At 40.8% G+C, this 14,889-nt stretch overlaps 1 protein-coding gene across 1 annotated transcript in view; it reads right to left on the bottom strand.

Moving 5' to 3' along the window:
* Positions 1-14,889, bottom strand: part of PIDD1 (p53-induced death domain protein 1) — a 1,004,177-nt gene that overhangs the window by 379,048 nt on the left and 610,240 nt on the right. The window lies entirely within an intron of this gene.

The raw sequence follows: 14,889 nt of genomic DNA, 5'->3' as shown, positions 1-14,889 counted from the left end.
GGTGCCAACTGGACTTTGCTCCGAGACCAAGGCTGGAGTCAAGCTATTGAACGCTGAAGCCCCAGGAGGACAGGACAGCTCCAATGCCTTCAGAGTTGAGCCCTTTCTTTCAGAGTCAGTACTGAGTTTACGGCTATGAGATCCATCTGGCTCTGAGGAAACTGGAACCTGTTGGATCAGAGAAGATGCCAGAGTCAACAAGGACTATAGCTTCATATCACATCAGCTTCTGTGAAATTTCTGGTCAATCCTAAAGAGGAAGACATGGAATGAGGCCTGCAGGATTTCTGTTTGGGTCTCTCCTGCATAAAAGGGGCGTGCAGTCTAGGGGAGACTGATTCTAGAGAGAGCCTTGGCAAGGGAGGAGTTCTACAATGCAGTGGAGTTGGACCCAAAGTAGTTGTCGGATCAAAGGACCTCAAAAGTTTGTTAGATGCAGCTGAGGACAATGTAGATGAAGAAGAATGGTCAGGGGATTGTTTCCTAGTCTGTTTTTTTCTTTAGGCTGCTCACTTTTGTCACCCTTATGTTTATCCAAGGTCTTCTTCCCTGAAGGGGAAGCTCTAGAATCAGTTAGGGATTTTGAAGATTTAGATAATTCTTCAGGCGTGAGAAAACCCTTGAGAATTAACTAGTTCCAGTGCTCAATCATGACCCATTGACCAAAAGCCATGCAGGCTGAGCAGCCTTCTTCTCGGTGAACAACCCCTGAACAACATACACACTTAAGGTGTGTATCAGAATTAGGTGTTTTGTAGCTGCAAGCCACACATTTCTTAAAGCCAGTAAGTTTACCAGACATGACTGGTACACACCAAACAAAAAATATGTTTAAAGACAGAAAGAAAAGGAAGGAGCTACCAACAATGGTATTTGAGAATTATCCTATAGCCAGGTTATATCAAAAGTGATAATACCAATAATGGCATTTAAAGAATACTAGGAAAACATTTTAGTAAAGGAAAGGGTATAGGATGCGCTAAGGGTGCAAAAGAGAGAGAGATACAAAACACAGATTTTGTTTAGTAAGGGGGGGCTATCAGCAATAGAAACAATTTTATTAATAGAAGAAACAAACTAAAGAGTATAACTCAGTTAGCTTAGAGCCTCAGCACAAGAATCATGTCCATCCTAAATGAATGGCAAATGAGATCTGAGGTAATGTTGGGTTGGGGACAGGATGGGATTATAGATAAGGGGAAAAAGCTTGAGCTATGGATTCCAAAGTCCAGTGAAAGTGGCCAAAGTCAGATCAGAGACCCATTCATTGAGGAATGGACAGAAAAGATAACAGATCATAAAATAAACTTGATTGCCATGAAAAGTCAAATCTCTCTCCAGCTTCAGTTAGAACTTTAAAAACAGAAAAAAGCAATGCTACCACTGTGAACCACTTTAACAGGAAGAAGCAGAGGTTGAACACCACCACCCACACTATGTGCTGTATTACTATGTACCAGTGAGTCAAGCAGTTGCAATGTCCACAGAGCTAGCCTGGTGTGAATGTATACGTGAAGGAACTACTGCTACATGTCTGGGGTGAAGTATGACAACCATTATGTCAATACACACATATTTACATTTAAAATATGTGACTGAAGCTATGTACAATAGCCAAACACTGAGGCTGATTTATCTCTGGTAGTACATATTGGCTGGAGAAGAATAGCCACATGTAGCACATGGTCTGTCAGGAAATGTTCACCACACACTGCTGTTACTGCTCCTGCAGATTTATTGCAATCCAGTGCTTCACATCATTTAGAATACTGACAGCCCTAACTTATTCTGACTGCTTGATCCTTGACCTATTGTACTGTAGTTATGTAGGTCTCTATTTTACATGTAGACAGTGACAGATAAATCAAGTGAGCTGCCGCAGGTGGCAGGAAAGACTGATAACACAGCAATGTAAGTATGACTGGCATATGATTTACAGTTGACTCTGTTTCAATCATACATCATAGTATGTCATACTTATGCTAACCGTCCCTTTGCATCTCCATTATGCTGGACCAAATGAAAAAGATGAGAGCCAGGCACCTTCACTACATTCAGATTCAGTTGCAACATACGATGAGTCTACTGATATGTATGGAACTGTCCCAATGAAAGGAGGTGAAGGCCTTTCTTATGCAGGCAGCCCTGCCCCATCCCCAGTGTGTCCCAGCCGCAGCTGAAGGCTGAGGGAAGTAACATCTGGATGTTTGGAAGAGTCACAGAGATAGACTTCTTAAATAAAAAAAGTTATGCACTCACCATAACATTACATCTGTGTTGTCCATTTTCATTCTTCCTCAACTGATGTGTCTCAGATCCAACTTAGCCACTTCTTTGGATCCAAACCCTCGAGCTCCTCCCTTTACCCAAAATGTCCTACTAACCAAACATACTTCAGATCAAATTTGCAGCCCATAAGAGTCAATGGATAATGCATTAAGAGAATTCAAGAAGGTAAAGAAAGAAAAAGAGCTGGAGCTCAAACAAGGAACAACAGTTCCCAAAATGATACTCTTAGGCCTCTCCAGGAGCAAGGGAAAGGGAGTTAGAAGGGCTGGAAGTCGAGGAAGAATGCAAATGGACAACACAGATGTAATGTTATGGTGAGTACATAACGTTTTTATCCAATGTTGTCATTTTCATTCATTCCTCAACTGATGGGATATTGTCCCCAGCTAGATGAACCTTGGGTGGTACTCATGGAACGATATTTCAGAGTACTGTGGAGACAAAGGCAGCTCTGTTTCTAGAAACCAAATCCAATCTGTAATGAGCAATAAAGGTATGAGCACTGGACCAAGTAGCAGCTGCATAAATGTCATCTATAGAAGATTTTGACCAAAAAGCTGATGAAACAGCCATAGACTTTGTGGAATAGGCTCTAGGAGGCTTGGAAAAGAAAATCCTTTTCTATTACAGATAAAGGAGATAAACTGGTTAACCATTTGGCTAGTGTAACTTTAGTCTGGAAGGTGAGAAGTATACAAACAACTGGCCATTCTTCCAGAAATCTTTGGTTCTATGGAGATAAAACTGAAGTTGTCTATGTACGTCCAAAAGATGGAGCATGCATTCCCATGTGTTTAAAAAATTTGGAAAGAAAACCAGAAGGTTGATATTAGACTCAGAAGCTACCTTAGACAAAAAAAGATGGGTTGGCCGGCAGGAAAACCCTGTCTTTATGGAAAGCCAATTAAAGAAATTTAGAAGACAGAGCCTGGAGTTTGGATATTCATCTAGCTGATGTAATAGTGACTAGAAAAATTGTTTTCCAAGACAAAACCGTGAGGTCTGACCTGGCTGAGGGTTCAAAGGGGTCTTGGGTCAGAGCTTGAAGCAAAAAAGTCAAATCCCAAGGAAGAGTAGGATCCCTTTAGTGGCGGTTGAACTAAAAAGTTCCCTTGAGAAAACTTCATCTAAATTATGCAAAACCTTAGGAAAAATTATTTTCACCTACAAGGAAGTTTGAAATAGTAGCCAACTGGAGCTTAATAGTATTAAAACTAGCCCCTTTATTGAACACTGAAGCTAAAAATTTGAGTACCGCTGGTATGAGGCAGAAAAGAGGTCCAGATCCTTCTTAAGAGCCGAGAAAACAAATCTCTTCCATTAACTTTTGTAAATCTTTCTAGAAGAAGGTTTTTGAGAAAATAACAAAATAAGACTGACCGGAGATGACAGCCTGCGCTGTTCTAGCAATCAGTGGAACTGGAGCAACCATGCCATCAGTTGAGGCCTGTTAAGTCCAGATAAATTACTCCTGTCTCGTTAGACAGAAGGTCTCGACTGAGATCCAGTATCCAGGGGAAATGAAGATGATGCCAGAGGAAGGGGAACCAAATTTGACAAGGCCAAAAGGGTGCAATGAGAATAACTGTTCTTTAACTGGTATGTTTTCTGTAGAAATTTGTGAATGAGAGGTAATGGTGGGCAATCATTGAAGAGACTAGAGAACCAATCATGCGGTGACTCCCCATTTAGAGGGATCAGGGCAAAGAACCTGCTGCACTTGTTTTTGAAGGGAGAAGTAAAAAGGTCACAGCATGGGTGGCACCATTGATGGAAAATTCTCTCTGCCACTTTGATATTGAGAGACCACTTGCGAGGCATCAGAAATGACCTGCTTAGTTTGACTACATTCACATTGGCTTTCACCGGTATGTATGAAAGCAGCAGGAAAGGATCGCCCACTGCCACACTCTCAATGCTTCTCAACATAGTAGATAAGATCTGGTTCCTCCCTGTTTGTTGAGGTACCAGACTACAGACACACTGTCCAGCCGAATAGCAATTGTTCCAGAGGGTAGAGTGTCCTGAAAGGCCTGCAAAACTAGGAGCACTGCTCTCATTTTCAGGACAATGACAAGCATCTTGGCCTCTTCTGGGGACCACATACCTTGGAGTGTCCTTCCCAAGTAGTGCTCACCCTAATTGGGAGGTGTCTGTGGTCACAGTGGCTGTGGGCAGGGGCAGAACAAATAGACGGCCTTGGGAAACTTCATCTGAGTGAAGCCACCAAAGATGATATCTTTTACAAGCTTGTGTGATCTTGACAGGGACGGATAAGGGCTGATGAAGAACAGTCCACTCTACAGACAGGGTCCATTGCAGAATTCGCACGTGAAACCTACAGAGTAGGGGGATAGCTGCTGCCATGGATCTCAAGGCTTGTAAGATTAGTTGTGCTAGAAGAGAAGAATGCAGGATTACTTTCTTGATCTGGGATTTGAGTGTCTGAATTTGAGTTGGAGGAAGAGAGGTTATCTGATTGACCGTGTGTAGACAAGCACCTATGAATGCCAGACTCTGCTAGGTGTGCGTTGTGACTTGCAGTAACTGAATGTGATGCCTAGGTGAAGACCCAACTGGAGCATGTAGTCCCTTGCCTGTAGGAGTAGATGCCTGGTTGGGGCAGTTAGAAGGCAGACATCTAGGTATGGAAACACTAGAAATCCCAGCAGTCTCAGGTGAGCTGCTACCACTGCCATGCATTTGGTGAACACCCTGTGGGCTGTAGTGAGACTAAAGGGTAGTGCTCTGAACTGGTAATGACTGGCTCCCAGCCAGAACCAAAGACATCTTCTGGAGCACCTGTTCATTTTGATGTAATAGTACACATCCTGGAGATCTTTCAGGCACATCCAATTGTCTTTTCGCAGTAGGGGCAAAATGGACTGAATCGTGAACATCTGGAACCTTGAATATTTCTCAAACTGGTTTAGAGTGCAGAGATCCAGGATGGGTCTCAATTCCCCATCTTCTTTGGTACTAAGAAGAATCCAGAGTATGTCCCAGATCCTGTCTGGTCTGGGGGGACCTCTTGGATGACTTTTTCTGAGCAGCTTTTCTATTTCTAATGCTGCTCTCTCCCTCTGACTGGGTGGAACATCGGGGAACCTTTTCATTCTTGCAGGGGGAAGTGATATAACCTCTGGATAAAATGCTCTGCACCCAGGAATCTTTTGTTATGGATATCCACGTTCTTTGGTGCAGAGACAAATGCCATCTGACTGCCTCCAGAAGGCAACTGTCGGCCGCCTTTCAGGAGCACTGACAGGGTTTGACTGAGAAGGAATCCTGGAAACCCCAGTTCTGCAAGCCACTTCTGCTGTGAGGGCTGCATATGCCATTAGAGCCCCCCCCTTCTACCTCTTGGAGAACTATCTCTTCACTCATCTTAGAAAGGACTTTGGGATTTGTAGAACCACATTTTTCTACCTCCTCACGGAAAAGGGACTTTGAGGAGTAGAAAAATGTATTCTCATGGCAGACAAGATCTTTCATTTTTGCTCACATCTGTTGAGTATGTCTTTTACTTTTGGGCCAAATAAGGAAGATCCATCAAATGAATCATTGATGAATGAAGGACTTCCCAAAGTCACATAGATGCATCCAGGCATGTCTCCTTATGGTTATGCCTGAACCCACCACCCATGAGGTATGTTCCGCCGCATGGGAGATCAGCCTCATGGATGCATTAATTATTGATTGAAGGGTGGTTAGTCACAAGAAGACTATTTTGGTCCTCCACACACACATGGACCCGGAAAGAGATTTGGAGAGTTCTTTAGTCAAATCTCTTTGTAGTCTCGTGAAATGTGCCAAGTAATTCAACGACCACAGAGCAAAAGTCACTGAAGCATAAACATGCATACCGAATCATCCAAGGCCCTAGACTCCCTGTTAACGGGATGGCCAGAAGAGCTTTGCTATGTAAGCTATTTTTCGTGCCTGCTGCCATAATCATAGCATCAACTGGGACCTCTTTGCTCCAGTGAGTCCTGCCCTTGGGGGGGGGGGTAAAACTTCATCTGGATGCTTAGGGATGGGCTCTACAGTATCCAGTTAGTTCCATGTCTGGCGCGAAACAAGGTCTGTAAGTTCATCAGCTGGGGGGAGGGGGGTCACCCAACATGTAGCCAGGCCAGACCTGAAAACCTCCAGGCACACTGACTCCTCTTGGGAAGGGGTGTCAGAAGACTAACCACCTTTTTTGTTTTATGAGTACAAGAATGTCTCCAAAGCAGATGTCTTCAGGTAGAGATCTGGGGGATCCTTCCCATTCACTGAAATCAGTGTCCTCCATGAGAGATTCCTAGGGGGATCCAAGTGTCTCCTTTTACATGTTCTCTTCCAAGGGGCCTCATCAGTGGGTTGGTTTGGTGAGGTATCAGAAGTGTTAGTGGAGTCCTGAGGGACTGACTGGAGACTTGAACAGGCTAGCTGTTCCAGTGGAATGGAAGATCGAGGCTCAGAGCAAAGACCTGAAGGTGGTACAGTGATCTAATCTGAGGGGGATAGGTATTTCCTTTCTCTAGGCAGAGAGAAAGCCCTCTTCACAATCTTGAAAGTATAGTGCCTAGAGGACACAGAAGCTAGAGGTAGCGGAGCCAACATTTCCTGCACCACCGGTCCCAGAAACCTGTAAGCACTCCACCTGAGGATGAAGTCAGACCCAAGCTGTCCCAGAGCCGAAGATCCAAAGGGCGGGGATGACTCAGACAACTACAGAGTTGACTCTGGTCCCTCCGACCCAGCACCAATGCTTTGGCTCCAAAACACTCGGAACCAGACAGCTCAGGGAACTGACCAGATTAGTAGAATGAACTGTCTTTGGATCTGACGAGGACACCCCCCCCAGGGATCACAGATTTGAGGACTCCAAAACACCTGGTCAGATTAGCAAAGAATAAACTAAAGATGAACTAGTCATAGGCAGGCTCATGGATCTGATGAGAGACAGAGATGGAATTACGCCCAACTGGATCTGAGCTCTGAGGAATTTCCTCATCTTCCAATCCACTTTAGTCACAGACAAGCTCTTGGAAGATCCGAGTGGATGGTGACCTTGAATGCTTGTAAGGAGACTCCTGCAAAAAGAAAGTAGGAAGTTGAGAAGGTATCAGATCTGGTAAACTGAGAGGTGACTGGATGTAAGGCAATTTTGATTTAGGAGAAGTAGGCTCTGAAGTCTTTTGATCCAACTTTTTTGACACTTTCAGAGGTGACCGCCAGAAACGAGCCAAAACTTTATAGGCTACAGAGACCTCTTTCTGGACTCTTTGTCCTTGGGAGCTGAGTTGGGTTCCCTTTGTCAGATTGTTTTGAAATGGTTTGAGCCTAGATGAAATAGTGAAAGAAGGAGAAGGAAAATACTCTTTAAGCTAGTTTATTACGTCTGTATGTGAGTGCCCTGGAGCTGAATCCAGTGCAAACTGTACAATCAGCATTTAAATGGGCAATGCCCAAACAACAGATGCATTTCTTGAAGCCAGTTGATTTATCAGCCATCCTAGCGAAAGCCCAAAAGCAACAACAATGAAACTGAAAAAGTTAGATGAAATACTTTTTTTTAGGAAAGATAAGAAAAACTACCAACAATGATAATCAAGAATACCCTAAAAGGAGTAGGAAAAGGGCAGAGAGAAAAAAAAGGTAATGTACCAACAATGGTACCAGGCAGAAATACTGAAGTCTAAGTAAAAATCACAAACGGAGTAACTTAACTGAAGAAAATAACTGGAATAAGGGGCGGGAGGGAACAGAAAACAGTAGATAGCCTAATGATAAGAGAAAAATATGAAGAATTCATTGTTTTGACTTAGAAAAAGCATCAATAGTTCGAGAGTGAGAAGATCCGCTTCTGTAGCGATATGGCGGCAAACTAGACATGAAGTATGTTAGGTTGCCGGAGTATTATGAGTAACGAGAGGAGCTTGAGAATTTGAATCCGAGAATCTAAAAGAAGCTTCTGAGTTAGATCTGAGACCCATCAGTTGAGGAATGAATGAAAATGACAACATCAGATATTACAGATTTGCTTGTCCAACAGGCTCCAGCCAGTGGGCTACAAGAGGGTGGTCAGGCCCATGCCACTGACCACCTGGAATGACTAGTTGGTGACAGTAATTTGTAGGCTGCCCAATAGACTAGACTGGCAGCACCCCTAGAGCCAGAACCCTATCCTATTCTCTGCCTGGTATGACCCAACCCTCCCCATACCCATCTGCCCATCTTTTGTAAATACAAGTCCATCCCTTATCATCCCAACTTCATGTATACACAGCAACCCCGGTCTGTCAACCAGCTCCCACAAACTCTCTTATCCTATCTGTCCATATCAGGTTTTATATTCTTTGCATACCACACCCTTCATCCCTTATCACTTTATATGTAAATGGGTTCTCTATCCCAAACATTTATATACACCCTCCCTTACCACCCCCATCATACTCTTCTGTGCGTTTTCCTTTTGTGCTTCTCCCTCCTTGCTGTCAACCCCTTTCCTGCTATCTTATATACCCCTTTTTCATCAAATTACCTTGTTGATAAAGGTGGTCACATGTTTAATGCTCCATCAATGTTAAACAACATGCTGCACTTGAATTTGTTTTGTGACATTTCCATGGTACTTTGGGCAGCTCTGCTGCAAAGTAGGGTAAAAGGTGTGACAGCAAAACTACTATACATGGCATAGGTTGCTGGACTATACTAATTATTGCAACAGAGTTACCATAGCTCATATTTTGAAGTAGTTTACATTCTGCTGTTCTACTAAATGTCATGAAATCTGCGATGGTGGGGAGCTACCAAAGAGTTCATACCTCTGAGCAGTTTATGTCACTTCACTGTGGTGAATGGAATGCCAAGTGTGTACATTAGTGTGACAACATAAGAAAATCACTGATCAAAAAATGAAAAATGATCTTGGAAGTTTGCTCTGACTCATGTTTAATCTGTAATTACAGATCTATATTAGATCAGCGAACGCTTAAACAAGCAAACGCTGATTGATCGACCTTATTTTAGCGAAAGTTAAAAATATCGAAGCAACAGAAACTCAAATTTTTTCCTAGGAAAAGAATTTGGTTGTCCGTTTCTGTTGCTTCGGTATTTTCAGTGCTGTGGTGGAAAGTTACGGGTCGGATTCAGGTAAGTGTGTGATTGTGTGGATGTGAATGTTAGAGTGGGTTAGGTGAGTTAGGGTTAGGGCTCGGGTTAGGTATGTGTGCGATTGTGTGGACATGAGGGTTAGGGCGGATTTAGGTGAGTTAGGGTTAGGGAGCGGGTGAGGTGAGTGTGCGACAGTGACAGACCTTAGGGTTAGGGTTTGGGTTTGGGTTAAGGTAAGTGGATAGTTAGTGGTGTGTGCATAGTTTAGTGTAGGGTTAGGTGTCAGATTTTAGGTGTATTTGTGTGGATTTCTGAATGTTTGGTGTGCTTGTGTTGTGTGTATGTGTTTTGGATCAGCGATTTTTTTCCCTAGGGAAAAAATCGCTGATCTGACAGTTCGAGATTGTAAGCTTTTGCTTACATAAGGTCGATCAATCAGCGTTCGCTTTTTTAAGCTTTTGCTGATCTAATATAGACCCTGTAATTACTCATCATGCTGTGCATCACAGCTTATCTACACAACCACGACACTGTTGCCTAGTGAGTCCTCGCAAATTTCATCCCAGTTGTACCAGGATATTTTGAGTAGAGTCAATTAATATTTCAAGGCTGCTGTTTGTGTACATCTAAGGAGAAGAGATGACTCACATATAAGTATATTGGCCACCGTTTACTTATGAAACATGGACTCGGGCATTTTAATAAAGATGTCTAAAGCAATTTGTGGGACAGCTTCCTATGGTAATTAATTTGTCAGTCATGTAGGGTGAAGGAAATTAATACCGTAGATTCTTCAGTGTTATTAAAGACACTAGGTAAGTGGTAAGTGGAAAATTTGGGTAGTTACCAGGTCAAAAGAAAGATATTGATATTGTGCATCATGGACTACTACGAAAAGAAAAGACACCTTAGGAATCAGTGGAAAGTTTACAGATTAAAGTACCACACATTCCTATGGAAAGCAAAAACTTAACTAGTGCTGTACCCCAGGGACTGGTGTTGGAACTTCTTCTACTTGGGATATACTTCTTTGACATCCAAACAAAGTAATCTAACCTATGGTTAATAAATTTTGCTGATAATTACATTTAGGGTATAACTGTCAAATCACTTCCTTAACACAGAGGCCATGCAACAAGAACTAAACTTTGCAAACCAATGGAGCACTGAAAAAAGGACTAAAACTTAAAAAAAAACAGCCTTGCTTCTTTCAGTAAAAAAAAATTCTGCTCGCAGCTTATAACACAGTCAGTACTCCACTTAAAATGGATAGAGCAAAGATCCTGGCACCATGGTCAACAGCTCCTTCTATTTCAACCACTACACATAGTCAGTAGTCAGAGAATCCTTCTACCTAACAAAACCGATAACTAAGGCACTGCATCCAGGTTGAAAGATGTTATTATCCCTTTACACTCGGCTTTAATTAGACCAGTTAATGAGTACAATGCACCTGTCCAAAAACATATCCCAATCAGAAAGGCCCTGCAGTTCATGAATAAAAATCTTACAGACATAAAAACCTTAAGATACAAAGATAGACACAGCCCCTCTCTCTGCACTATATCCTTTAGGCTCTATCACTAGGCTCTATCACAGTGATTTGTGTCTTTCATTCTGTTTTCTTAAGGACCCTACCCCCTTCCTGGATCTCTGGCATCTCCGCAAGACTAACAGTTCTGCAAACACTAGCTCTAAAGACAAATTTCCACCAACATATAAACATAGATTCATTACTCAGCATTTACCTCTTCACAAAAATACACTTTCATTACGTGCAGTGACACCTTAGTAACTTTCAAAAACACTGATGACTGGATAGGCAACTGCCAATTTAGCCCCGACCTGACCTGCTTTGCCCTACTGGAAGAAAGAGGTACATCATGAGGCTAGGTACTGGCAAGGCACAAATGTTTTCTTGACTTAACTGCTGTAATTTCTATGATCTTAACAGTTTGTATAAAGACAAAAAGGATGTCAGGTGAACCTTCTAAAGTACAGAGGGGTGTAAAACAATGTTACTTATTGAACCCAAGTTTGTGTACAGTCTGAATTAAAAGTTCCATTAAGAAAAACTTTGAAAATGAAGGTATAGAAGGGGTACATTATGTAGGAAGTAGCTTCCCCAAAGCAGAAGCTGACAAAATGCGTATTAATTAACCCCCTAACTGATGGGCATTTTTCAGAAGGTCTGCCTCTAGAACACTAGTTGTTTTTGGCTTTTTATTTTACATATAAAAGCATCTGATTCCAAAATGGTTAACTGTTTCTAATTAAAATTTCAATAAATGTTACTGGCATCATCATTATCTACAAAATGGCCTTAGACTAGGATCCTACCCTCAAAGAAAAATATGCAGCTGCATCTTGAATTTTAATGAACAAAAATTTAATGTCATCTTTTATGCTTCATCACATATGAAGAACAACTATATAGAGAAATGTATACACTTTTTAGGTCTAAAATCATAACCAACATTACATACTCATATTTTTGGACATATTTTGTTTATTTCAATGTGCAAACAGATTTTCAGCTTACTAATTTGAAAATGCTGTACACCCTGACAATTTCCAAAGAACATTCTGGGTTGAATTCCACCTAACTTCAAGTTATAATATCTTTTTACTGATACAAATATTCTATGAAATTTAGGACACCCCATAGATAATCCCACTTTCATTTTGTTTTGTATAGGCTAATACATTTTATAAAATGTAGACAACAGAATCTCACACGTCTATGCCAGTCAAAAGTAAAATATATGTATGTTACAACAACACAAAATGACAAGTTTTTCTGAGAAAAGAGTGCTATTTATTGGTTTTCATTTCATAGGAGCAGACCAATGATATGATTATGATGCACAACCAGTTTTTGCCAGCCTAAAAAATGCAAAATATACATATTTCTTGTGAAACTAATGGCAAAAACTGAACCCAAGGGAATATACCGGTAGTATCTATTAATAAAGCCCAACTTTTCTTTAACTGCACAGAGTATTTAAGCGCACACATCAGAATAATATATTACACCCCTTAAATACAAAACCCACTTCGCTGTATTCCAATTGTAATGGCGCACAAGTAGTTTTATCATCATGTAAGATTATTGTTCATAAGCCTAGTGACAAAAAATAACTTATGCATGGGACTGATTTTTTTTTTTTTTACTACTAATGCAATGGCAACTCATTACAGAAGTCTTTTAGGTCAGTCTTTTTAGGCTATTACTGCACTCAAGTGTACTGAGAAAAAGTTTGACACAATATCCACAATTACACACACACACTCATCTTCCACTTTCTCTCTTATTCCCTTCTGTTAGAAAATATTATACATAACTGATCAATACTGTATGGTTGTTATTTCAATAGCAAATTCCCACCTTATCTCCACCCTACCTTATGCCTCTCCAATATATAACAACCTAAGGCAATGCGATCTAAACAAGCTAGAAACCTGCTACAACAAAATCGCCAAATTCGCCACAGGGGCATCCTACCATAGTCACCACTGTCTCTCACTTGCTGAACTGGGCTGGCTTGAACTCCCTCACCTCCTTCAATGGTATCAACTCTCTCGCCCACAAACTAGTAAACCATCCACTAAATGTCCCATCCCTCCAGAATCTACTCCAACCCTATTGCCCCACCAGACTACTAAGATCCAGCAACAACAATCACTTGTAGATTACTAAAGCCAATAACTCTGCTGGTGAAGCACTATTCTCTTGCGCCATAGCCAAATTATGGAACTCCCTCCCACCACAATTACCTCTGTACCATCATGCACCCACTTCAAAACTTTACTAAAAGTGCACCTAAAAACATGCTGGCTATGCCCTTGCAACTCCCACTCTAATATCACCCACCCCATCCAACCACTACCTTTCTTTTCACCCCATTAACTGCCTTGATTATAGCAAGCTCAGATGCTCATAAGCCTAGTACTTATTATACAGCAGGAACTTCTTATTGTAACATTTGTTAATGTCTGTTATGTACTTCGCAGATAAAGATTCTAGTTGTCTACTGATGTACTATGTTCTTCATCTGTAAATATGTTTGTAATTAATTGCTATGTTAATCAAATTGTTAATCGCTATGTAATCCAATGTAACTACTGTCTGTTTATTCATAAAAGTGGAGCTTTTCTCCCCGGGCCTCCGCTGAAAATGGACCTGTGTCCAGTCGGACACTCCCAGTCAACAAATGTAAATAAATAAAAAAAATAAAGGAAGAAAGCCTAAGAGCAGGACCTGCATTTTGAAACCATCTATGAAATTATATTTCAGTGCATTAATACAGTAAAGGCCTTTTAAAAAGCATTGATATCCTACCCAGCTAATTAAGCTGTTTGTGCTTTTGAGATTCTGCTTAAGAAACAGAACTTCATTACCTCAGTATATATAACTCAACTTAGTCATCTTATGTAAATATTGTAAATATTACCTTCTGTTTAGCAATGTTTTAGCATGCTAATATCTGTACTGTCATGTGGTCAATAACTATACAGAACTACACTCATTCATCCTATGTATACTGTATATATTACCTTCCCTTTACAGTGTTTTGTATGGTAATATTCTATATTCTCCAATTTATTTAACTTGCAATTTGCTTTTATTATTTAATCTTTTTGACCATGCATTTTGTAACATTATCCCTGGGACAAGGTTGAAAAGGGTCATATGTACCTGGTCAACAAACTGAAATACATACATACATAAATAAATAAATAAATAAATAAATAAATACAAACTCACTGGTAAAATCAACAGGGTGCTCCAGTACAAAACACACATAAAAGACTGGTATTCTAATCTCAAAAAGACCCATAGAGCAGACCTCCAACCCCACCTCTTTACATCTAAAAAACATGGCAGTGTAGCCATAATATGTTACCAATCAGAAATAAATATTTTTTTCTGGTGAAATATACAAGGATTTTACTTCTGATCTAATGATGATCTTCTGATCTAATGACAAGTCACTATTTAAGTTGTCTAGGCCATTACTGTGTTCTGTAGACAGAGATGGCATTCAAACCAACACTCCCATTTGAAGCTGAGTATAATGCAAACTGTCAGACTGTCAGTGAACACCTGTAAACATGTGTACTTCAGCACCTATATTTAAAAGGCCATATTTTCCCTTTTTTGAGATTTCAATATAAAACTTTCAGGGAGTAACAACAACAAGATTGCCAGCAATAAAGCCAGACTCCCATTCTATCCTATGGGGTTTCTTTGTTTGCCTGCATCAAATTTGACACCATCACATTAGTTGTTCAAACATTTGGTATGTTAACATATACTATGTTGCAAAGAGCAAAAATAGAATTTTTCTCATAAAACCCAGAGAATTTTTACTTCTGATATAATGACAGTTCAATAAAGAAGTATTCGAGAACACTAGTGCCCTCAGTGTACTGAGCAGAAGTTTATCACAACACCCATAATGAAAACCTAAAATAATGCAAAATGCCAGATTG

This window comes from Protopterus annectens, chromosome 17.part0 (genome assembly GCF_019279795.1).
Source record: "Protopterus annectens isolate FY-2018-M chromosome 17.part0, PAN1.0, whole genome shotgun sequence".
Classification (NCBI taxonomy): domain Eukaryota; kingdom Metazoa; phylum Chordata; order Ceratodontiformes; family Protopteridae; genus Protopterus; species Protopterus annectens.
Note: the sequence above shows the minus strand (reverse complement) of the source record. Positions and strands in the feature narration are given on the sequence as shown.